Genomic DNA, 27,185 nt, shown 5'->3' with positions numbered 1-27,185 from the left:
TTATTCACTAAGATTACAGCTCGTTGCTGCATAGCCGTGCCCTCTAATGCACCTCTCCTCCCACTGTGGTGCATGAAAAGTCACCAAGAAAACAGAGTGGCACAGTTGAGAAAATACCATCAGTGCACCTTGTCAAAATACTAGTTTATAGTGTGATGCTGCATTTTGCACATATGATACATCAACAAGCCCTCAAACACATATGACCACACAGGTCGTATGTACGTGCCCCTGAAATACAACCCATGAGAGCGTATTTAGGTTAGCGCCCCTACGAGGGACAGGAAGGCATTACGGGATTTAATTCGCGAAATGTCTTTTCCCTCACTTTCGCAAGACGGGTTTAGGGTTAGGGTTAGGGTTGGTGTTAGTGTTAGGTCAAAGTTTGTTCATGGTGACGTTTCAGCTGAGACACCGGAGTGTCGATATTTACTCAACCGCTAGAGGTCGCTTAACTTCAAAACGTAACACTCGGTCGTAATAAGGGCTTGTGCAGACGACCTATGTGGTCGTTTTTTCAAGGAGGACAGTCTCCTGTGTTATATGTTAAAGGCATTAGAGGAGATTTAATTTCCTACGACTTTGAACGTAGCATGCGCATGCGCATGCGCACGCGCACATACAACCTCTCCCTCACCCCCCTCTAACCTCCCCCTCTTAACATTTACGAAGAAACGCCCCCCTCCAGAAACTTGCGTAGGACTCGTGAAGTTGTCTTTTACGGCTGGGTCCCCCTGGATCTTTATCTGCCATTATGTAAAAAAAGATGAGCAAAACAAGTCGCCAGCTAACTACGAAGCTATACCAAAGCAACACATACAGAAAACACATAAGTCCAAGGCGTACGTAATCTACGTAACTAGGCCTGAGCCGGAAGATTTTTGATTGACAGGAAAGGGAGCAAACCAAACGCCTCGGTCCGAGCGCATTGATTGGCTGATGTTTTTCAGGTCCTGCCATGTCCACAGTTATTTTTTTTAATTTTTTATTCTTTTAGAGACCATACATACAAGCCCACTAAAGGTCAGTATATTCATTTTATGTGAATCAGACAAATTAAAAAAAAACATCCTCCATAATGCCTCTAAGTGGTAAAATATTGCAGCTTTGAGATTAAATCAGTACTGAAGTGCCTTAAAGTGTAATGCCACTGACAACCAGAAAAGTCGCAAAATTTAGGTTATGTAATAAGTAGTAGCCTACCAAATTATTATTGTTTCTACAGCTACTATTACTATTATTATTGTTATTTAATTTCAAATGATCCATGTCCTACATACTAAAACAGTTGTTGTGCACATTTGCTTGTCCTGAGGCCAAATCCCCCCCAAAAAAACTAGGAGAAAAGAATGTATGAAAATATTTTTTTAAAATACCGAATAAGTCTGGAGTTCCCCCTAAAATGCAATTTTTATTTGTCCCACCTTTCTGATGACCAAATTGAATCTCAAATAAAACGGTTAAAATGAAATTTAAAGCTCCTTTTTTGGTGTAATTTTTTCATTGCTGTCTCTTGTTATTGTGGGCAAAAAAATTGAAATCAACATAATATTTTAAATAATAATTATTATGCCTGGAATGTGTGTCTCAGAACAGCCCTGTTAGCATAACCTTTTTAGCTGGTAGAAGAAGAAGAAAACAGTGAATCACATGAAACACTGGAATTGACATAATCAAACAGTTTTCCAAAAGAATGAATAGAGCAAAGCTATGTCCTCTCTTCTATTTTTTATATATATTTTCATAACATGGTCAGCCTTGATCGAATGTCTCACTCTACCTCATTCAACCCCGTGATGCATATTATCAGGACAGGATTAATTCTTTTTTACTTTTTCTTGACTTTTTTCCATCAGTCAGTTGGTCAGTAGTAAAAACTAGCTAAATATCTAGCTTCTACTCCTGAGAAAAAGCTAACATTAGCATGGATTAGCAACCCTGTTACTGTGATTAGAGTAGGGTTAGCAAACAAATAAAACATGTAACAAAAATGGTACCACTGATGTTAAAGCTGAGCCAATCAAGCCTTTAATAGTTTATTACCAATTATTTATGAATATGGAGCAGAAAATTGAAAAAAATGCCCAAATATCCCTCAAATGCTGGAATGACCCCGCAATAATAATAATAATAATAATAATAATAAATTAACAAACAAATTGATGACTTGATAATAGTGCAGCATTTAAAATCACTTCCTGGACCATGTTTTTTCCCATGGGAATCCACCTCAAAAGATGTTTCACTTAGAATAACTGAAATTTAAAAAAAAATGTTCTCATTCATCTGTTAGACATTGACATTTCACCAGATAAATGAAAAAAAAGAGTTTCTGGTGGTGCCAGAAGCAAACTTGGTGGATTACAACAATATGTAGATTGATCCTCTTGTGACTAAGAATGTCTGCACAGCAATTTGAATCTTCATTCTGTCCTAAAGTGGTGCACCGACTCAACAACTTACCATCAGACTGTCATTTCAGTCCTGACAGAGCTGCACCACTTTTATATTTGAAAATAAACAAAATAAATACACCATTGGTGGAAACCACAAATCAGCTTTTATTCGGTTCACTTTAAAGATTCTTTGTTAGTATGTTGTTGGCTTCCTTTTATTCTGAGCTAAGCAGTCACATCAACATTCCATTTCACTTCAATATGCTCGTCAATATGTGAATCTGTATTCAAAGGCATTTCTGTACAGCAGCAAGTGAATGGATTATTGTTCAGCAGCGATTCTGCCTTCAGTAGTACATTAAGTCTTATGTTAGTTCAAGACAGTATGTTTATTTCACTGAAAAACTAGCTTATGCAAGTACTGTACAAAAGGTGGAAAAGGCTACCCAGCAATAGAGTTAATGCACTCTATTGCTCTATTCAGTTTTTAAGTAAGAAATGTAACTTAAAACTGGAAATCACAGCCGAGTTTATTGTTCAATATTACTCAGTTACTGGTGAGTGAAGCTCGACCGCTTAAAGCTGCAACTCTAAAATATACTAGAAACAGAGGAACTACTGTTACTACCAGTGACCTTGTCATATATTTGATCACATTAACAGTGGCGCAGCCTCACAGGAATCAGAGCTGTCCTTCAGTCTAAATACACCTAATTGCTCAAACACTAACTGACTATTTTTTCCAGGCTGCATCAACAAACTGATCAAAACTGTCATGTAGCATTAAGCGCTCATTCTTCATCTGCTGATTCTTCTCTTTTCATTCACTACTCCAAACAATATTTCAGCATTTCCTCCTTACAGTGGAATTACATCACCATTAAAAATTCAGATGTCTTAATCCTTTTTTCCAAGTCGTCACTTCAGCTCGCAAGACAGCTTCTGTACTATGAAATACTGACTCTGAGTACTGTGTGTAAAAGCAGTTGTTGCCACGATGAAATACCTGTAGTTTTAAGTATTTATAGACGAATGCGTGTCTGGCCACATGCCTCTCTCCTCCAAACAACTAATTCTAATGGCTGAAGATGAAGATATAAAACAAAGCAACAAGGATAAATTCAGTAGTTGTCTTCATCCTACTTGGAGAACTATGTGTCAATATTTTTTCAGACAGCCACAGTGCAGCTCCTTCAACTATTGCCAACACTGTTGGCACATGAAGAGCAGAAGACAAAACCAGAACAAAACACATAAATGCCTGCTGGTTTCATCCATACTAAAAATGAATCCTCTTGAGCTTAGTTTAGCCTCATAGACTTTCTTCTTCCTGCCGAACCCCTCTGTTTCTGTGGATTTTTCCCAATCCAGTACTTTTTCTTCTGACATTCTGTGTACTTAGGTTTTGGGTGTTGGATGCCATCAGCAACATGGAAAAAAGAAAAATCCCAATTGTACCCTGACATGGGAAGGTGAATGTTCCCTGTTGTGCCAGACACACTAACAAACATGTCTTTAAAGCATTACAGCAAACTAAGATTTAGGAAATCTTCTTGCTTTTACTCAAGAAAACTTACCAATAAACCACTTTTAGGGTATGCACATGGCAGTGGCAGTTCTTTTTTCTTTCTCTTAGTTAATTTTGATAGCTAAATGGTTTCTGATTAATTACACGACAAGTAACAACCAGTCTGTGAGAATAATCTCTGCAATGCAAGACTTTTAAACCTTATGAACATTATGAAGCCAGTGATTATACTGCACCTAAAAAACTGTGGAAAAAAAGAGAATAACAGCATATTATTTTTTATAAGCCATTTATTATTCACTGTCTGCTTTGACCTTAAGGGTACAGATTTTAATGTTAAGTTTAATGTCATGGAGGAAAATCTGACAAGTTCATATCTCAAGACTTTAACCTCATAGATTTTAGTAAAGCACCAGCAGCCTCTATGAAATATGTCATCTAGTGGAGTGCAAAGATCTTGTTAACTTCTATTTCCGCAGTGGTAGTAAGTTGTTGGCACTCTCTGGTCACTTCCTGGAGCTGAAACTTTCCACAAAAGTAACTCAGAACAAGAACAGACAAAAGCCGTACAAAACAAAGAAGTTTCATGTTCTGAATCCATCATATAATAATGTCCCTTTGAACCTTGAAGATAATCAAAACTTGCTATCTAATTATGGTTTATTTAGTTACTAAGTAACAGAAACTGTATTGGAAGAAACCTACCATAAACTTGTCATAATGTGCTGTTTTTAAATCCAGGTATGTTTTTTTTCTAATCCAGTCTTCTGCGTTGCTTTATGTTCCAGAGTACAACACAATAATACTGAGTGCAACACTTGACACATTAAATCTGTTCTGATTTCTCTTATTGTCTATTTTTTTCAAATTTTTTAAGTATAATTGGGCTCATTTTATGCTTTATTTCAAACAACATCTAGAAATAACACTATTACTCGCTGTGTCCATGGTTACAGAAGTTAGGTGGAGAATCTTTCAGTTGTAGGAGTCCATTGTGTGTGTCATGTTCACTGCTTCAACAGATCTGTTCATTAGCAGTATATTGTACAGGTGCATGCAATATCATGTACAAAATACATTGCATTGCGTTACATTTGTGGTGTATTGCGTTATATTGCAAACTCTGTCATTACAAATATGATAACACATAGTAAAACAGAAGCCACAGTTTGTGCTGCAGCCTGTCCTCATTGACAGGTTGAACAGACCTAACAAGGAGCATGTCACGAAGGTTTCAAATCAGAGCAGGAATATGAAGACTTTGATGAAGCAGATGCCAGCTTGAAGCGTTATAAAAATGTGTGAAATAATCATGGTTAAATCTTCCTTTTTACATCTGTCCATCTCCCTTTTTTTTGCCCCATATACGTGCCCTGTTTATTCATTTAAACGTCCTCCTTTCCTCTTTTAATCCAGCTAAAACTCTATATTTTTCCTGCTTTAGCCATTAGTCCTCTATGTTTTTTCATCTTCTTGTTCCGTGTTTATTGCATTTGAAAATAAATCTGATGATGACACCACCGTGTCTGAACAGCTTAAGAGGTGGTGATCCACAGTCATCAACACCTGCTTACTTGAGCGAGGCTGAAACTTCCCGTCACACTTTTGACATTTTTATCACCTCTTCATGCCTTTGTCTTTGCTTTTACTCACACTTCCTGCCTCAACTTCTTTGGTGCTCTTTTTATAAAACTTTCACTTCTATTCTCTGCCGCGTGTGCAACCACCTGTCGTTCACGCCGACACTTTGTCGTTCTTTCCCTTCACTGCTCACCTCTTTCCAGGCTGGTGTGCTGCCACGAGGTACTACTTCATGTTCTCTCTCTCCTGTGCTCTTCCTCATCCTGCACCTGGCTGTGTCCCATGGCAGTGCTGGCAAAGCAAAGAGCAGATGAGACAGTGTTAAACAGTGTCATCTGCCAACACATCCAGCCCAGAAAGCTGCATTGTAGTATGTGCCTTGTGTGTCTGTACGCATATGTGTGTGTGTGTGTGTGCGCGCCTCCATCTGAGTCTTACGGTACTCACAATGAGACTTATGCTGCCTGTGTGCTGTGGTGCATACTCTTCAGTGTGTATGATCAAGTGTGTGTGTGTGTCTACAGATGTATACAATTCAATAGCAACAGCTCCTTGATGTGCCATCACATGAGATGTGGGCGTAGCGGCACACTGAGGCTGTTAAACTGAAAGGGCCCTTGGCTTTGAACACTGACAGCCCTCTGGCTGGCTGCTTCTGCCATACAGTGGCGGTCGTTCAAAAGTCACCATCTTGATTGGCAAATCAAAGGCATCTTCCGCCAAGTGCTGTACTGCAGATACATTTCAGACGGAAGTTCTCTCCGCTATTGAGCGAAACCCCACGAGGCATGGGTGTGACAAAAATTTTATGAAGGGACTGGGGGTGTGACTGACTGTTTCTACTGAGGACTCAAAAAGTGTGTCTTATTTATTTATTTTTCCATACATGTCTTAAAGTCTGAAGTCTTGGCAACTACTAGTTTTCCAAAACATTTCAAACACGCGGCTGGAGCATTTGTCTTCAGACAGCCTGATGTGAATGTTTTGATAGGGAGGTATTAGTTCCTTAGGGCCTGTTGAAGAAAAAATGTCAAATGTTTTACATAAAAATGCAGTTTGTCATGATAGTTTAACTTACATGCTTCATAAGATGTCACAAACTTAGTAGAGAGAGTGATGTGATGACCCCAAATAGTACTCTGCTTGAAGTCAAAAGAGCAATCAAGGAACGCCTCTTCTTTATAGGGTGTGATATATTACTAAATTGTCATGCATCAGTGGCAGTGACACCATTTCATCGATGGCACACTGTGCCATATCTCAGCGGTTGATTAAAACTCTGCCCTAATTTTCTCTCAGAGGATGTCTCAAGTGTTGCCAATGCGGCTGCTATGATGCAGAACAACTGGAGGTCATGACCTTGGTGACTGCATTGCTGTAGTAATAGGTATGGATTTGTTTGTGCGTGTGTGCATGTGAGGCCTTGCTGTGTGCCTGCTGCTTTGTGCACACATGAAAAGCAGCGTCACAGACAGCCATGGCTTCCATTTGATATGCAGTACGATTCATAGCCTGCTATTAATACCCATTCACACTCCATTCTGCAAATTATCTATTTACTGCAGGGTGGCGGTGGAGGTGGGGGTGGGGGTCTGAGAGCATGATTGTGATTTGAGTAATGCTTTCAGAATAAAGGGAAGAAACGGAGGCAGCGATGGTGAGAGGGAGATGGGAATAAAACAGGGAGCGAGAAACACAGAGAACAACTGCACTAAAGGTAAAGGATGGGGAGATGAGTGCACAGAAAGTGGAAGGAATCAGTGGAAGGAGGAGGAGGGGAGACAAGGGAAACTAGAGGGGGAATGAAATCCTCCCGGGATGCACACAGAGAGGAAACACTTAAGATGACTCAATTCATCACAATCACTGCTACAAAAGAGAGAGAGGGAGAAAAATGAAGGGGGAGAGATGCAAAAGAGAGCAAGAGTATGTACTGCAATACATTAGCAAGGCTGGAGTAACTGTATAAAAGGCTGTACAAATATTAACAGGGGGTAGTGGGATGGGATCGCTTTGGGTGAAGGAAGTAGTAAGTTTATTAGGCACACAAGGCGTAGCCATAGTAGTGACTCTGACTGTTTTTATTTCCCACTATATTCACCATTATAATGGTACTTTACAGTACAGAAAATCAATGGATATGATTCTTTCATTATAATGCAATGCACAAGACAAATGCACCTACTTGTTGGTTCAGTGGTTTTGGTTTAGGAATCAGCTCAGAAATAACAGCAAAACCTTTCAAGAGTGGTAGAATACTGTATGCGGTATAGAAATAATACACAGTCCATTTGAAGGTTGTAAATTCTATTCAGGAATATCTAAGCAATTCCTTCTTGCTATCGCCTTCACAGGACTCCTCATTCATATATTTATTATTTGTTTGGGATACTTTTTGTGATGGAAATTGTCACTTTTTTACCATGCATCATGTACAACTGCAGCTACACTTATCTATCCAGAAAACTGAGCCCAACCTCACAGACCTTCAGGCACCCCAGACCTAGTTCCTGTTTTCTCTATGTCTGGTCACGTAAGCCGATCACATGTAGATATAAATACATTCAAATTTTCTTCTGCTGCAAGTCCAATCTTCGTTGATTTGTTTTCTTTCTCACTAATTTTATTTCCACCACATTTTATGGTTTGCTGTAACTTCTATCAAAGCTGCCTCAAAACACCTTAAATTGCAGAGAACTTTAGTTAGAGGCCATAAAGTACTACTAAACAAAAAGACTCAAAATACCACAACTCCCATGAAGAGCTTTTAAGCTTCTCCTTAAAAGCAAGCTAATTTAGTGTCCGTAGGTTTGCTTCAGGAAGAGGATTCTTTGCAGTTTCTGTGGCACTGAGATGATTTTGGGAAATAAGTCCAGAACGAAGACAGATTTTCATTGTTTTTAATGTGCATTCCATTCTAGACTATGTTTTAGTTTTGGACATCAAAGACAAGGAAAAAATTGTCTTTATCCACTAATATTTAATTCATTTTCTTACTGATTCTCAAGCACACAGCTACATATAAAGCCTGTCTGCCCATTGAATGTAAGTCACCTACTTAGCAAACTTTTATCACCGGATTGATTTTTCAATTCCTGAGTAAAACATCAGAGCCTCTGCTCAGTGTTTGTACTTCTTTCTTGGCTAATGGCATTTCTGCGCCGGGGATGTAGTGGACAGTCATCTTGTCTGAACTCATGTGTTGCAGGATAGTGATTGAATGAGCACTTGGGACACAACAAAATGTTCTAAAGAGGCACTGAGCAGAAAGTAAGTGAGGATGCCAACAAAACTGCAGAGTTTGATGCTGATGTGCAAGTGTATCAGTATCAGTATTAGCAGTACTTTCACCTTGCAAGGTGTATTATTGCTAACAAAATGAATACCTCATGGAGCTTTATATGCTTGTTGGAGCTCGGCTATTTAAAACGTGACATGATAATAGTTACTGGATGTAGACAGATTTTAGTCAATGTTCAAGAACATTTCTTTTTTAGTAATGGAAGTAATTTTCCTTAATGAAAAATAAAACCTTTAGCTGTAATGCTCTTTCAATTAGCAGAACATTAATGCTAAGAGCCAGAAGAGGACATAACTGCAACAAAGATGGCACAGCATTACCAATTCATACTCTGTGTTTTTCGATTGTGTCGAGGTGATGTGTTATTGAAAAATGTTTTTGTGGAAGGTGCAAAAGGGAGATTGTTTGTCAGTCTTGTGACAATAGCAACTATGTACTGTAGATGGCTACTGATAGCTGAATAAGCAAGTTGTTCACACCATCCGCCCACGCTGTGTCTTACAGCACAAAGAGGTAGGCCTATTTTGTCAAATTAATAACAGCAACAATATATGTGTATCGGAGCTGTTGCTCTGTCACTTAGCATCTGACAGCTCAGATGCTGCGGTTTAGGATGGGTCCTGCTACAGCAGAACCCTTGTAGAGGTGTAAAATGCAGCTGTTGGTAAAATAAAACAAATTGCTGTGTCAAACCAAGGAAAGGCTCAGATAAAATGTAGCTAAAACCATCTGTGGGGCCCTTGGTGTCAGAAAGTCTCTTCATCAGAGTGCACGTAGCGTGTCTGATGGCTTACCAGCATGCAATTTTGTTATTGTGATCTGCACTGTGTTTTGCAATGTTTCAGCTGTTGTTTACATTTCCATATTGTCTGTAATCGGAATAATTGTGACAGTGAACTGATGACTTGATGCAACATTGGTGATAAATTTCATTCCACCAATGAATGACTAGAGAATGAAATATTAGACCCCTTGGGTGAAAATCTAACTTCATCTTTTATTCTTTTTTCTTTTTCTTTTTTTTTTTTGCTGTGTTTACATTTCCAGATAATGTTGTCTATATACTAGAAAACACACCATGAAAAAGTAGTAATTCACTGTCATAGCTGAACATTTACACCTTGAAACTAAAGTGCATCAGGATCTGCTGTATCAGGTTTTCCATTATATTCTTTAGAATAACTTTCCGGTTTGAACTCGTGACTGAACTACTTCAATATCACATCGTGTAAGGCTGAGTAGTTTCAGTAGCTGAGCTGGAGTGCTTGAGCTGCTGCAAGTAGCAAAGGGGTGCATAAATTTCATAGATCTGCACACAACAGTGTAGAGTTGCGTACATCTTACGAGCCTTTACAGCAGCGCTTTTAAACCTTTTTTGAGGCATGGCACATTTTTTTGTATTAAAAACATCCTGCAGCACACCACCAACCAAAAATATCACAAAATCATGCACTGTAATCTAATACAGGATATATATTGACAATTTAGTCCCTCAATTTATTTATACTCACTCAGTGTGAAACCTGGGGCTGTTTAGATAAACACAAAGCTGATATCTTGGCAGGAAAGGCATACACGAAGCTCTTCCTCAAGAGCTCTCAGTCTCAAGTCTTTATAGGAGTCATGCTTCAAAAGCTCAGCTCACGTCAATATGTTGTGGAAAATGGGAGCAATGTTGAAATGCTGTTTGCCAGAATGGGAAACTCCTTGGCAGCAGTCAACCACAAAGTGTCCAAAGGTCAGTCAGCAAAGCTCTGTAGACACTACCTACCTTTAAACCACGATCTTGTCTCAGTTCACTTAGTTCCTCCTGCGATAACAACAATTGCATCTGGGTGTCTCTCTTTCACGCTGTTAATGAAGCCGTCGGTGCATCTGACCACGGCCGATGCTCCATCAGTGCAGACACTCGTGCAGTTTTCCCACTGAAGCCCTCCTTGGTCAAAATGCTCTAATGTGACCGGAAAAACTGCTGTTTGTTCTGCCAATGCCTTGCAAAATAGGAAGTTCTCTCTGACGATGTCTCCATCCACAAAGCGCACATTAGATAAGAGTTGAGAATGTCCATCAATATCTGTAGACTCATCAAGTTGCAATGCAGAATTCCCACTGATACGCATCTTTTTCAAAACATTTCTTTTTGTACAGAGAGATCATCAACACATCTGATAACTGTGTCATCTGAGAGAGTGACTTTAACTATTTCTTTCACCACATCGGGGCTAAGCATCATGCTTACAAGGCAGGTTGTATTAATGCCATTATTCATGTCTCTGACACAGTGTGGGGCTTTTTTTTTATTTGGCTATGAATTCAGCTAACTTTGAGAGCTCTCTCACTCACCTTTGTGGGCTCATTTAAGTTGATTGTTTTTCAGTGTGCTCACTGAGACAAACAAAAAAGTCTGCGTTTTTGTTTTGAAGTGAGGGGTGTCTTGTTTGGAGATGGTATTTAAGCTTACTTGGGACCATGGCGCTGTTGGACAACTTTTCCCGACACACCAAGCACAACAGAATCAGTGCAGAAGGATCCTCAGTGAAAGTGAACCCAAATGAAAGGTGCCTTTCACTGTATTGCCTCAAGCTCACAGTTTTTGATTTTATTTTGACCACCACTCATACTTGGGCCTTCATGTGGGTCAGAAGTGTGTCCAGGGCCTACTCTGGAGTTTGTATTTTTCCTTTTCAAATATACATCAATAGCTGTCCCCTTCACCTCTTCCACGTATCATTAGACTAGCTCTATTGTCTTAAATTGACAGGTCATCAGCTACCTGCTGCTCCCACTGAAATGGAAGAAAATATAATTACTCTGCCAGTCACTACATTGCAGGCACAGGCATACAACAATGTGTGATCATTTACAGTAACTAAATAATATTTGTTTGGACTAATTAAGTGAAATTGGATAATTTCCGATGGCACACCTGACAATCTCTCATTGTACACCAATGTGTTGCAGCACAGTGGTTGAAAATCACTGCTTTACAGGTCCCTCTCTGGTCTTTGATTAAACCCTGAAAAACTCATCTCTGCGTATCAGAGTTACATATTCTGACTTTATTTTCTCTATCAAACAATCTCCACATGCCGTAAATGGACTTAGATGTCACCCTACGCCTAGCCCACTCTAGAATACGCAGATATGTGAAGTCCCTGCTTCTGTCTTCATGCACATGTGAACTGCTTGCTGCAGCTCAAGCACACCAGCTCACCTACAAGTTTGCTCAAACACTGTGAAACTACTCTACTCTAGCCAGAAACCGTGGCATTGCTTCATTAGGTTTGTTATGTATAAAAGTGGAAGTTTGAATTAAGTGTTTTTCAGACTATTATCCACACACTGCAGCTTCATGGCCAAAATGCTTCACCATGAATACTTTCACCCAGACAGTGTCTCATTAGTATAACAAACACCATGTGAAAAAAGAAGTCCCCCAGAGTTTGTATTAAATGCAGACAGAGATTGTTTTCATAGAATACAAAAACTGGTAAATACATAACTTTGATCACAGAGATGATCTTTAGTGGTTAAATCAATGGTCGAGATGTTAAGAAACTGAGTTTTTCCTATTTGGAATCCCTGTTTTGACACAGCATTGGTCCTTGCATGCGATAATTAATTTGCCGATTAGGTAATGTTCTTCTAAATGTGTCAGTAACATTTTAATTTAATTTTAATTTATATTGAAGCAAATCCTTAAAATCCATCTCAGCCACTATCTTGCTCTTTCCTTTCCTTCTACTACAGTTACAAAAATCTGTCAAATATTCTGTATTGTTGTACAGTAAAACTGACAGGAATTTGTCTGACAATACAGTGATTTGCCATTTGTTTCTAGATTTCTGGTACACTGACCACAGTCCTTGCAGACACTGGATGTGCTACAGCTGATAACCCTAATTCTAATTAGCAAGATGGTTATTCCATGCGGCTAATTTCTTTTTAATTTTGGCCAGACTTTAAAACAAATGTTTTCAATGATTGAATTCAATAAATATTGTAAAAACAAAAAAAATCTAATTTTCATGTTAAGCTGTTGTAAAAGAGCCTGTGCTTGCTCTATGGTATGAACCATAGAGCCACAGAAGCCGCATTAATGGGAAACATGCCAGGTTAAAATAAATAATTATTTCAACAGTGACATACAGGAGTGTACAAACCTGGTGCTGACTAAACCACAGTTCAAACTGCAGCTTCTGCAGACGCAGTAATGATTTCTAACCGATCATGTGACTTGACGACACATAACACAGGCTTAAACCTTCCTAAATCTTAAACTGCAGCGAAGCTTGTGACAGAGCAGCAGCCTCACAGTGTCTCTACTCTCAAGGTCACTGTGACGATTGCATTATATTCTGTGGCAATGAAGGAAGATGGCACAGAAGGTTTTACTTTTAGGGCAAAGTCAAGTGAAAACATTAATAACATAAAAGAGCACCTGTCTTTTTGAAAATAGAAAAGCTAAATGTCAAGTTCACTCCCTGCCTTTAGCTGATAATAATCATACTGTTTACAACAAAATATGAGAGTGACTCAGTGTGTGACTGATGCATCATGTAGCTTGAGTTTTAAATCTGTGTTACATTATATACTTGGAGTCAACCTTATGAGGTCACAGCATAGTGGAGTTTGAAACTCTCCAAAATTCAGAGGAAAAAAAACATCTTTATTGAACCGCATTCACTCCTGAGAGAGCTCTGCCTCTGCCTCTTACACAAAAAGTGTATTGTAGAGAGAATGAAAAGTGAAAGAGTGACAGGCAGGTGACGAGGTTCATCCACCAATCTCCGATTAGCTTTATTAAAAATGTACCAAGGACAAATGGAGGACAGGCCTCGGATCTCTCGAGAGACCGGATGAACTCTGAAAGGCAGGAGCTGCCTTTCAGGTTTGGACAGCACAGTTCCAGGGTGCGCATGCACACATACACACAAACATGAGAGAGAAAACTGTCTCAGCATACATTCTTTGAGAGGCAAAATGTGCCAAAGAGAGTTAGAGATGAAAAAGAGGTGAGAGAGGCAAAGGCAGCGTGTCCCAGAGAGAGACTGAGAGTGAGGAGGAAAGACACAGGGAAAGAGAAAGAGAGAGGATGGGGGTAAATGTGGTGGGGGAGTGGGGTGAAGGAGAGGCGGAGGAGGTCTGTGTGTGTGTGTGTGTGCGTGTGCATGCGTGGGTGTGTGTGTGTGCGTGCGTGTGTGTGTGAAGGGGGGGGGCACGATAACGTTCTGGAGAGGTTAATTGGAGGTTGTGGTGTGATGATATGATTCAGAGAGATCATTAGCATTCCAGAGCTAAATATTAATGATGACAGTGCTCAACTTCAGCCACAGGAACACAGTGCTATTGCAGGTTGGCACCCAAAGGCAGAGTAAGAGGAATAGAAATGCAAAAATTTCAGGACTAAGAAGTCGAAGCCATAAATGTTTTACACCGTCATTAACATAATTTGATGGAGGCTTTTTGTCTGTGCATGGTGGGTGGCAATGAAAGTCAAGCCTTGCCAGAGTAAAATAGAGACAGAACCTTTCTTAATCATTGCGGATTTGACAATCAAGTCATAAATTGCTGCATTTTATCCCCGCTCTTTTTTTCACGTGAGGAGGCAGACCCCAGACAATAGGTTCTAGTCTAAGCTTTGAACATGCTGATGTCGTACATGGTGGATATTGAGCTGAATGGCTTGGCAGCCTCAGTGGCACCGACAGATACGGTGCTGAGGTAATTAATCATAAGCACCAAGATCAAAGTTCCTCTCGAGAAGTCCTGCAGATGGGACTATTTAGTGTTTCACTTGCATGACCATGCAGTTGCAAGCATTCAAGTGCACACATGCTCACCTGCACACGGGGGCATGTGCACACAATTTCACAAATATCCCCTCCGGATGCAGCAACCTGCTCTGTATTGTGGGTTATTTATGGCAGTAGATTGAAGGCCCGGGCCTTTGAATGTGTTCATGTGAACTACAGTAAGTGGCTTTGAAATCCATAGTGGCGGAGTATTAAAGAATTTCTCCTATTAGTGAGCTGGCAAATGCTCACTGGAATGGAGACAGCTTACATGAATCACAGCAGATATTCATTGTGTGTGCATCTGTGTACATGTGTCACACACACACACACACACACACACACACACACACACACACACACACACACACACACACACACACACACACACACACACACACACACACGTATATGTGTGTGCGTGACTGCGTCTGTATCTATTCCGGAAAGCCCTTTAAAAAGGGAATCTAGGAGGATGGAAGAAAGGATTGGAGAAAAAAGGCATTACTCTTGAGGTAGCAACACAGGAGCAGATCTACAAAACTATTAATCTCTTCCTCTGCCCCCTCAGCCGCCTCTTTCTATCTCTACCCTCTTTCTCCTCCTGCCTCTCTTCTTCTCCTATCTCCTCTTTTTCTCCAGAGCCCTCCTCTGCATTTATTTCATTAATCCAACTCTCCTCTCCCTTTCCCTCTCTCTCTCTTGCTCTTTCCTTCGTCTATTTCTTTCACTTTGCATCTCCTAACTCTGCTCTCCTCCCTCTCTCCTATGCACTCTCTCCCCACTCTCCACCCTTTATCACTCTTTGTCTCTGGCATGACTTGCCTTAGTCATTCCCTCCCTCCCTCCTGCCCTCCACCGTGTCCATATTTCAGTTTCCCTCCTCCTTTTGACCTCATCTCCTCATTGTTTAATCTTTGTTTTTCTCAATCTTTTAGTCTCTTATTCTCTGTCTCTCTCTGGCACTTTCAATCTCTTGCTCTTTCACCCTCTCTCATCCCCTGTCTGTCTCTATTTCGCTTCCCCTCTCAGGTCTCTCTCTCATCCTCTCTCTCTAACCCACTTCTGCACCACCACTCTGCAGTGTGTTGCAGAGATTCAGGCCTCAGTGTTGCATGTGGTCAGGCTTTCAAAGCCGCAGTTCCCACCACAGGTTAAAATAAACACACACGCTCATGCGCACACGCTATAAGTTGGTCTGAAACTTGCACCGTCATTCACACACGAACACACACACACACACACACACACACACACACACACACACACACACACACACACACACACACACACACACACACACACACACATATGTAACTTTCAGCAGTCGCAGCTGCAGTGGTAGCTGAGGGTGCACGGGGTTCCTTTGTGGGTGAGGAGCTCTGCTGCAGCGACTCACTCTTCGTCTTCTCCTTTTTTTCCCGCACTCCCTTGCTACCCTGTCTGTCTCACCCCCCACACCCCCACCGCCACCCCTCCCTCCTCCCCTTCCTTATCGTCCTCCCACTCTTTTTCCCCTGCCCCTTCATTATCCTTCTCCACAATCAGCACGCTTTTGTGTGTGCGTGTTTTTTTTTTTGTTTTTTTTTTTACTGTACATGCAGCTGTCCTCTCCCACACCTAGCGAAACTCCCCCCACACACCCCGTTTCAGTCCTCTGACACTCAACCTCTTCTCATTCTACGGCCTCCTGAGTGTCACCCACCTCCCCCATCCCCCCACCCACCCACCCACCTCCTCGCCCACTCCAGGTCCAGACCCACCCACCCACACAACTACCCTTGGCCCCCATTGTCTGCAGAAAGGAGCACACCTCCTTATTATTCTCACTCTGCACCACCGCCTGTTGTCATACGTGCGCACACTCACATTCATCCTCATCACTTCCCTTTCGCACCTCGGTACCCTCACCTCCTCCCCTGCACATTTTAAGTATTGGCTTGTGACACGCACACACACACACACACACACACACACACAAACGCGCACACATAATCACAAACTCTGACATGTTCTCTCCTCCTCTTCCTGTTTGGCTGCACACCGTACTTCTTCTCGGACCACCAGCTACACTGCGTCTCCGGCCATGCAGTGCTGTACCCCTCCACCGCTCCACTCTTATCTCCTCGAAGGACTTTTTTTTTTTCTACTTTCATGCCTCTGTCCTCCCTTCTCCCCCTGACCACCTTCTCCTCTTCTTCCTCCCATCTTATTCTCACAATGCCCCCCGCGCCCTCCCCCTCTTCTCTCCTTTCTCATCTCCCCACCGACCTCTTTAATCTCATCCACCCGGTCTGTACCCATGCCTCCGTTTCTCTGTCCCCATCTCACCCCGAACACATCAGACCGAACACAATGGCTGCATTTTAATAACACATTTTCGGTAATGGTTTTAAAAGAACATACCGGGTATAGCATATTAACCTGCCTACCTACGGCGACGCTTTTCTTCTCGTATCATCTCCTCCAAGGCTGACACTGCGGATCCCTTATTTACTTATTTTTCCACCTCAGTCCCTGTTACTGGGAACGTATATCAATCCCGCTTGCTTTCCTTTCGCACAGGCCTCTCTAATGATAAGCCGACTTTGAGCTTGTTTTAGCAAATTATTCCGCTTTATTTACTTTCACGCCGAGTGAGTCATTTCCTGGAAACATGGCGATCACGTTAATGAAACACAAGCTGCTTCTGTTTTCACGGAATCGTCCTGCGTCTGTGCTATTCTGCTAGGAGAAATGGCATAGTAATAATTGGCAAGTGCACATAAACATAAGATCAGCGAGTGGGCATAAATGCTTCAAGAATATATGTATGAACGTGTCTTCATTGACATGTTGGGTCAGTGAGTCAAAGTCAAAGTTGGAATCTGCAAACAGCCACTGAAGACCCCTCGAGCAAGACGCTGACCTGCTTCCAACTCAATTATTGACAGTTGCTATGAGACAGAGTTGTGAATTTTAGATACTTCTATAGATGTCGTAGATTTCCCTTAATTTGGAAAAGTCTGAACAGTAACACAGTCTGTATTTTTTCCTTCTGTTTCCTTCCATCCCTCCATAGACCCTGCTTGTTTGTCCCTGTGTTGTGCCATCTTTCCCCCCTGCACTCGCCCATCTCCTCATTCTCTTTGTCTCCCACTGTCTACCCCCCTCTCTTGCTCCCCCTTTGTGCTTCCACCACAGACACACAGGCCTCCTTTACCTCTGCAAGTGTTACATTATTAATTGACCTGCATTGGCCATACATTAGAGAAAAAGCACTCACAGTCTAAGACACGCAGCCAGTCATACAAAAAAACCCAACAAAACATCGATACGCAAACCATGCCCATATGCACCAGCACCTGCATACATACCCACCGCCACATGCTTGTCGTGTATGTGCGCTTTCTTTTCCCCCAGACTTGTTGTTGGTGGTGTTGTTGTTTTGTATACAGCATGCATATATTCCGTCTGATCTCGTCATACATGTTAAGGTAAGCCTGGGGCAGCTCCCCTCTGAGGCTCCACTATTACCCCGGTCGTGATCACAGATTGGTTCCCATGTGCATCGCTACATGTGCCTTTGCCTTTGTCTGTGGCTCTTTGTTTGAAGTCTACCCTGGATGTGAGTGTGTTTGTTTGTGCGTGTGCTGATCTCTGTGTGACTCTAGTGTGTTTCTTTTCTCTCTCTCTCTCTCTGTGTGTGTTTGTGTGTGTGTAGATGCAGTTTTAGCTTGTGTAACTGATTCACTTAACTTGTAAATAATCTCAGTGAAATGCAACTCAAGACATTATTCTGTCATAAAATGGTTCATAAAAGCGACATGATGTGATCAAATCATCTGCCAATTTATTCCAGCCAAACCAGCAAAAACAGGCCGATTACTAGGAGCTTCTCTCGGTTAATAATAATTGCTGTCAATGCCAGTTGCTCTGCTCTAATTGCTTTTGTTGCTTTGATTTTATTTCGTTATTTAGTGGAGGGAATATTTTTTTATCTCTCTTTATTTTGTCACCAGGTTTACACTGTTGTGTATTTAATCCTTAACCAGCTCTGAATATAAATGATTTATGGATTTAAAACATTATATAATCAGTGAGTCAGTTTGTATCTCAGCAAATTACTTAGATTGTATTTACCTGAATGCTGTATGATTGGTTATGGAGATTTGTGATTTTCACGCTCCGTTAGCCAAACATGAGTGTTGGAATATGTGTCAGATTCACAGAGTTAAAGCGTTTTATCCTCATTTGTCACAGTCGTAATCTTAAGTCTTGTGATTGGATACGGAGATATTGCTGAAGTGCTTTAATTGCTTGAAGGGTTTAATGCATGTGTCGTTTGGGCTGCTAGGGAGTTTCCATGCGTATGTGTGTGTCTGTGTTTGTCGTGTGTACGCACTGCTACTGTACAACTGTGGTAACCTTTGAAAAAAGTTCAATGGGGTTTTTTTATGTTTATATTTTTTTAAGCCAGTTTATTTTCATGCACAAAAACCTTCCAAAGCACACGAATACACACGGACACTGTGGTTAAAAAAAAACCAACCGAGAAAGATAAACACTGATTATTTACAGTGATTTATTTGTCGCCACGCAGATGAAGAGGCGCACAAACTAACGCACAAGCACACACGACCCCTCACTGGCAGAAAACATGAGTACAAACAGAAAGTCATAAATACAAAGAAATTCAACCGAAACACACACACACACATACACAAAATACAGCTCACAGATGCAGTCGCTGAAGAACAACCCATCTGATTGACAGATCGGTTTGCCAGGGTGATCTAATGTCCTCACTTTCACCTCATTCCTCCCTCTCGTCTTTCCTTCACCCCTCCGAGAGCGATAGAGCACTCCCTCAAATATAAATCAGTGGAATCGCACCACGTCACAAGTCTAGCTCTCCCCTGTAGTCTCATCAATCACCAGCATACCCTGCCCACCACTCTGTCTCCATCTGTCTGTCTCCTTGTTTTCTGCCGCTTCCTTCTTTGGCCACCACCTATCTAAATGTGTTTTTACCACTTTTTTTTCCCCTGTCTTAGCGGATTATTCTTGTGCGCTGTGCCCAGTAAAGGTGAATAGCAACATAGCACAAGAAAGGGTTACATCACTATGGTGAGCCAAGTGGCAGGCAAGCACTGGGAATACTGACAACCATGCAGCCCCACTGGACCGCTGACATTCTGCCATGCTATAGTCTTATTGCCAAGAATGATTTTGGAGTGATTTAAAGTTATAGTACATCAGAGATGAGCGTCATGTGAATACATCAGCTGCACACGAAAACCTCACAAAGAATACAAGTTCAACTTGAAACGAAATAAACTCTGAGGTTGTTGGTCAGACGTGAAATTTGGACGGTGTACAACAACCAGGTAGTGCTGCTGTCAAGCCCAGCATGATCAGTTTGTCCATAGGAAAACAACAGCTCTCAGCAGAGCAAAGGGATTGTGTTTGCTGAAAATGTACAGACGATCTAAGGGTAACCTGAAACAAAAACCGTTAAAAACTGCTTTCTTTATGGTTGTTTATTAGTATCATCTCTATTAGTGATGTCCATTTTGTCACATTGTTTTCCACTATCATTTGATGCATTGTTGTTGTAAAATTATTAACCGTTGTGGCTGTGTGTAGCTTTAAAATGTGAAAAATCTGATACATTCCTTCTGTACAACAAGATATGTAAGGTTAGGCTTATTTATTTAGTTATTTGTGATTACAAAAAACCCATACAGATCCTATGAAAAGTAGTCACCCTACTTTACCCAACAACTTGCTGCACTTGTGCTGAATTAGATGAGTCACTTTAACGGGGGTGAATGCTTATGGAATCACTTATTTCATTTTATAGTTTGTATTTTCAATTAGTTTGTACTGTTTTGCAGAAATCTCTTTTCACTTTGACATGAAAGAGTCTTTTCTCATTGTAAATTCTCATCAGAAATGCCTATTATACTGACCAAAAATGTTAGTAGGCAATAAATGGAGAAAACATCTGAGGGGGAGGTGAATACTTTTTTCCATCCACTATAGGTGGGCTAGTTACAAAAAAACCCAAAAACATCTTGACTGAAAATTGGATAGAGAGCATTCCCTTGAAACAGCAAACAAAATGTTTAGGTGCATGTGGACATCTGGGTGAAAATAGGTATAAACTGATGTGGCTTTTTGAGAAACAAGGGTGTTTTTCTGTGAGAATCAATAAAAAAGAAAATAATGGACCTCAATCATGGGTTTGTGTTGGAGCTTGGAAAAAACAATTGTACCGGCTTTTGCTGGTCACTGGGTAGAGTTTGTACAACTTGCTATTACAACTGTTTACAATATTCTTCAATGTGTTTTCATTACCATCAAAATGATTTTAGCAAATGCGTGGTTGGAGCAGTGAGGCCTGGTGATGAGGGCTTTATAGCTATAATGATATATTACACTGGCCAATTATGGCAGCGCTAACAGTTCTGCTTGAATTTTCTGAGCAGAAATTGAGTCCAAGAAATAGCTGCATGATTACAAACATGATTTCACTGCATAGCTTTGTTGTAGCCATAAATGGTGAAAATGCTTTTTCTTGTCTTTTTAATACCCTGTTGCCCATCTCTTGACGCACAACAAAAATGCTTAGCCTGCGATTCTCTATTTTTATCCAGTTTTCTCCTTGCCCTTTTGAATACGGTTTGCCCTCTCCGTGCTCCCTGTATCTCATCTCCTTCTTACCTTCCCTCCTTCTTCTCTTCTGCTCTTCCTTCTCTCTCCTCCCTCCCCCTGTGTCAGGGTAAAAGCTGCTGCTGATTCATTTACTGTAGATACTTCACACACACTCACGCATACGCCCACGCATGTATGCGCACGCACACACATACACAGACACAGACACACACACACACACACTGACACACACACTGACACACACGTGTATTTATGTTGCTGCAGACAAGGACAGAAAACAGCAGGAGAGAGGTGATCGCTCCAGGCAGTAGTTTGTTAGCTACACATTACCTTGCCTGCGCCCTAGGAGTCAGTGACAATATTTACATCCATTTTATGATATAACTCTAAAAACTTTTACAGGAAATATAATAAATCAAAAGTTAGCTCCGGGTATACTTTATATTTCGCAGATTAGCAGAAAATCCAACACGGTTATAAGGTTTCACTGGATTTGACTTTCACAATGGATAATCTTAACGATCACAGCCATGGCATGAGACCAACTTTATTCCTTAATTTATGCTGCACACCAGGCAGGAGAAGCGTTGGTTGCAGGGGTAATGTGTAATATTAGACAGCAGGGAACAGTGATAAAGCACTAGTAAACATATAGGGTGAGATATCTACAGCAGCTATAGCATGACCAGCTGTGCTTTTGCCAACCAAGCAGTAAAAAAATGGAATGTAGATATTGTGCCCATATCTTCGATGAGAACTCTGTACTTGTTTATGCTTTGTTCTTGCTCAATTTACATGCTTGAAAAGGATTGAAGTGTAGACACAGATTGCATTTTAATCGTTGAATAGGAATTTAAGTATGTCTCCAGCATGTCGGTATTGCTAATCGTTTTGAGTTTTAAAGCGGAAGCTTGCACCAAAGTAGATTATTGCTTGGTGCATGCTTCAGTGACAGTAGTGCAGTTTCTCTCTGAGGCAGAATGCAGTGTCACAGTGATCTGGACCACAGGGAACCTCCAAGGAATCAAAGCAATGGATTGTGGGTAAAGAGTATTCAAAGCTCAATTTTAATAATGATATAATGAGATATTAAGATGCTATCGTAATTTTAGTGCCTGCTATGTATTGGACAGTTAATGAGGTGCTGTAATTATTGCCACCTATTTGCTCAGCTGAAAGTTGCTCACTGAACGGTGAATGCTTAAAGCTTCACATAAGTGAAGTGACATGACAAACTGACAAATAATGCATTATGACACATACTGACTTTCTAAGGCAGAGCTTAACAGAAATAGTGGTAAAATAGTGTATAATGTCTAATGAAGAATTCAAAGAGTTGTTTTTTTTAAGCATGGGGGCCATGGTTGCTAAGTCTGCTTAATATAAGCAACTTTGGGTTTGTTTTTTTCTGTTAAGTCACTTGCAAATCTCATCAGTCACGGGTTGCAGGTTTTTGGACTTGTTTTCTAAAGTGTAGTCGCTTATTTGGGCTTACTTTGCTGCCTGTTTGAACCCCTCCTGATTCTCTCCCAGTTCTCCACAATAAACGAAACGCGTTAGTTTGTCCTTTTCCAGGACCTGTCCACTTCCCTGTTTCTCGGTTACCGCCCCCCACCAACACTCACAAACATGCACAACAATACCTGAAGTCTGCCAGAGAGAGAGACAGTGACAATGAGTGGAAAAAAGTGGAGCAAATATAATAAAAAATATAATAAAGAATGGGAGAAAGAGAGTGCTTTGAAAGACTGGATCCATCATCAGGTGGAAGATAACTCAAAGTGTTCTGTTGATTTTGCAAATGTGAGATACATGCTAACTATGCAGATTTAATGTAGCATGCTGGCACCAAAATGCACAAAAAAACCTGCGACCCATAAGCAGTGGCCATAGGTTTGAATTTAGCCCTTTGCTGCAGGTCCTCTCCCCACTTTCCTGTCTCTCACACTGTCAATAAAGCCAAACAAGGCCAAAAAAATAACTAAAAACAGTCTATGAGGCTTACGGACATTGGTTTTACCACTACAAAACAAACAAATAGCCACTTACGTAGCCTGCCACACATAAGTTATTCAAAGTTTTTATGTTTACTGTCAATTTAATGCAAACAAAAATAAATGTCTATATTTATACTGTTGTCAAGAGGCCTCTCATTGACACCATGTGGCAGTTCAGCTGTTGAACTTATTTTGAGCTTGTTTCCATAGAGCTGATTGCTCATTTCTATCACAAGATCTGGCAACGCTGGTGGGGACCCTCAAGCAAACATTTCATTTTTTGATGTAGATTTGTCTACCCTAAATCTGACACCTGCGGTTCAGACTTTGGCCACTACATCAACGTCGCCTCATACCTCACGGCTAATAAGTCTAGAATTAAATTAAATGCATTGTTTGTCCTCTGGAGTGATGGTGCGTGTACGAGGACCTCATCTCTCACACGATAGCAGGGTTCAGTTTAGGGACACTAACGGTTTTGTTTAAATGTAAAGAGACATGTTATGCAACTAGTCATTGTGCATTCTGTAATGCGGACTGTGATCTTTATATATTTATTTATCTCAAATAGATATTGTGCTGCGAAACTGGATATTGTCAAATACCTACATAGCCACTTTAAATATTACTGATACTTTCCAAATATGTTAATAAGGAAAGTTTCCTCATCACGTTAATGGCAAAAGTAATCTGATTACAATTGCTTTTACTTCAAAGTATGTTTTCTGTTGCAATTTAGTTAAACAGATACATCATCTGTAGAGGACAGGTTTGGATGGATGGAAATAGGAAATAAACGGCAGCCTTCTATATTGAAGCCCAGTATTTTATTAAGTTTGCATTCAATAAATGTTTTCTTGACCCATTCATCTACCCCAGCATTACCTGACTTCTCGTCTTTCTCCCATTGTTGTTACTACAGGAGGGTTTTGTGACTTGAATGTCAACCAATGTTGTTGAGGCACTTGCTGAAATGGCTGATATTTTTGTGAGGAAACCGTCTCACCACAACTGCTCCCACAGGCTCGTTCATAGTCCACAAAATAATCTGAAAGGACGCAGTGTCAGACTTTGCTTTCTTCTAGCTCCATATCAGTGCTGTATTGTGTACATATGGCAAATACAACACACATTTTGAAATCTTGACTTCTGGGCAGACACTCATATCATTTGTCCAATTAGCAAATGCAAATCTGCACATGCTTGATTGCAAATTTGTGCACTTGAGTGATGTGAAACCAAGCAAACTAAAATGAAGTGAAGAAATCTGATGTGTATAGCAAGAAGTGCTCCATACAGTCAGTGAGTCATAGAGTTGTCAATTTGTTGGTGAACCTTCGAAATCGAATGAGATCCGTCATGACAACTCGTTATGGAGATGTTGTTAGTAATATGGTGATGCGTCGATGTTTTGTTCACTGAACGTTTGCAAACTTCAGGAGGACTGAATTTTAATTTGATTGAATTTCATTAAGTGGTAAAGGTAAAACTAAGAAACTCGAATGGTACTGCAGTGTCACAGCTCTATTCTATTCTATTCTATTCTATTCCATTCCATTCCCAGAACACAAGAAGGGCTCTAAATGATGCTATGAATTACAATGGCATGAATAGGATTGTACTGATCGTAACCCACAACACAGTCAGAGTCTTCAATTTGGCCTTCAGGCCTTTTATCAAGTGGCCCTGGCACGACACAGACGCAAGCACGCACACACACAATAGAGACACTACATGTACACACACAGACACAGTCACTCTTGGCTGACTTAGTCATTCACTATGCATTTCTAAGAGCTCCTTAGTAGAACTGTGTCAATGGCCCTTACTACCCAGTATCTGTTATTGGGTAGCTAAATCTATCAATGGATCACATTTACACCATGAAGAATTGCATGCACACTCACCTGCACATACACACTTCCAATTAACCATGATATTGATTTTAGGTTTTTCGCAGACATGTGTCAGTGAGTATTGGACTCTTGTAAGCATTTTGGTGGACAGGATTGCTCTGCAAGGCAGGTGGTGCTAATGCTGTTAGAAATTAGTGCTGACTTACATATCCCATCCCCAAATCAATACGCATGTCAGTGTGAAGTACCGGTGCCAAGGTACTTTAGTAAATGTATGTCTCCGGTGCAGTGAATTAGTAAACTTACATCACCACTGAATGATAACATCTTTCACTTTCCCCTGAGATTCAATCCTCTTGCTTATTGGACTAGGAAAAATTAGTGATGTGAATCCCTGCCTCTGCCATCAATTAACCAATTGGCATATTGATTTGCTCAGTCATATTCCACAGAGACTGAAACTGATACATTGCTCTTCCTTGCATCATTTGTTTTCCCCAAGTTACTTACAAGTGAAGCTTGTAGAAATGACAATAAATGAGAAAGCAAAACAGATGCCTGCAAAAAAAAACCCACAAAGAACCGCAACAAAGAGAGATTCTAAAGGATGAATCATCATTTATACTTTCTCTTATCTGTATTGTTCCATTCCCAGGATACATCAATATGTGGCTGCATCACTCAGTGCACTGATGAGGCTGAGCGTTGAAGCTGAACTCCTTAATTCAACAGTTTGAGTAACTAAACAACCAGACCATAGTCACTGCATTACACTTCATCTTTCCCTTTAAACATGCAGCCCACCATCCAATGGTGTGTGACAGATTATGCACACTTTACTACACATGCATCTTAAACACTCAGGTTATACCTTATGCCAGACACAAGCAAACATATTTGGACACAGATGGTATTGCTTTCCCATCCCCCAATAACCTCACACAAACCATTCACGCATCATACTTGACCGATTTAAAGAGACATTTTATTGGGACAGGGACTTTTCAAAAGGAATAATATGCCGAATAGAAAAAAACCACACATTTTATTAATTTCATCCAATTTCATTGAGTGTGTTTATTTTCACTGTCTGCTAAACCTTCCACATCTTTTGTTTGAGCTTCAGAATACTAAATTCATATTAAATATGGAATAATACAATACCACTGCAAATTATTTAGTGTGGACGTTTCTAATTCACGTGTTTTATAGAATTTAATATGTTTAGGATTCAGTGGTCTTCAGCAAACATGGACAAATACAAAGTGTGCAACGCAAAAAAAAAAGTTTCTCTTGCCTTGTGAACCGTAAGCCTAATTTTAAAAACATGTGGTAAATTTATAAAGACAATGCAGCCAATTCACGAGACAAATGATTGTTTGTCGGTCCTATTCATTCTCCTGAATGTTTAAATGACTTGTGCAAGCGCAGTCAACCTCTGCAGAGACTGATGTGAACTGAATTGCTTCCTTGATATACTGATGTCTGTACAGCTGTGTGTCCTGTCTTTCTGGGTCATTTCTGTTTCACTCACAATCCCAGTGGACTTTGCAGAGACGAGGCCCTGCACGACAGACAGTGGCTAAGCCCCGGACTTCTTCTGCTTCATTTCACACACACACACACACACACACACTCTTAGAGACCAGCTGACACACAGGGATGTTATTCATAAGTTTCTGGGACAATGTCAACCTCAGTAGAGTTCTGAACACAGCGCCTGTGCGTCTCCCAATCCCACCGATGCCGTTTCCTCTCCACTCTGAGCATCACCTCGTCTTGTCGGGTCCTTTTCTCTCACCTCTTTCTCTTCCTTTACAATAGACGAACATTTCAAGGAGAAAATACTCAGCTACCACATGCATTTCTGAGATACCAAACGAAATGGATTACACTTCACTCAGAGGCACGCTTTTCAGCATTTCTGAGCTATTTATGGCGTGCTTAGAAATCCCCCAAATTCAGGTTTAAAATAAATACGGGCGTGTTTAGTGGAGCTCCTCTTGCTCATGGCATCCTGCTCCCTCTTGCCTCCTTGCCTCCTGCTGCTCCTCTTCCTCCTCCCATGTTC

The sequence above is a fragment of the Acanthochromis polyacanthus genome, chromosome 3 (genome assembly GCF_021347895.1).
Source record: "Acanthochromis polyacanthus isolate Apoly-LR-REF ecotype Palm Island chromosome 3, KAUST_Apoly_ChrSc, whole genome shotgun sequence".
NCBI classification, from domain to species: domain Eukaryota; kingdom Metazoa; phylum Chordata; class Actinopteri; family Pomacentridae; genus Acanthochromis; species Acanthochromis polyacanthus.
The sequence above is the reverse complement of the archived record's forward strand: the minus strand, read 5'-3'. Positions refer to the sequence as shown.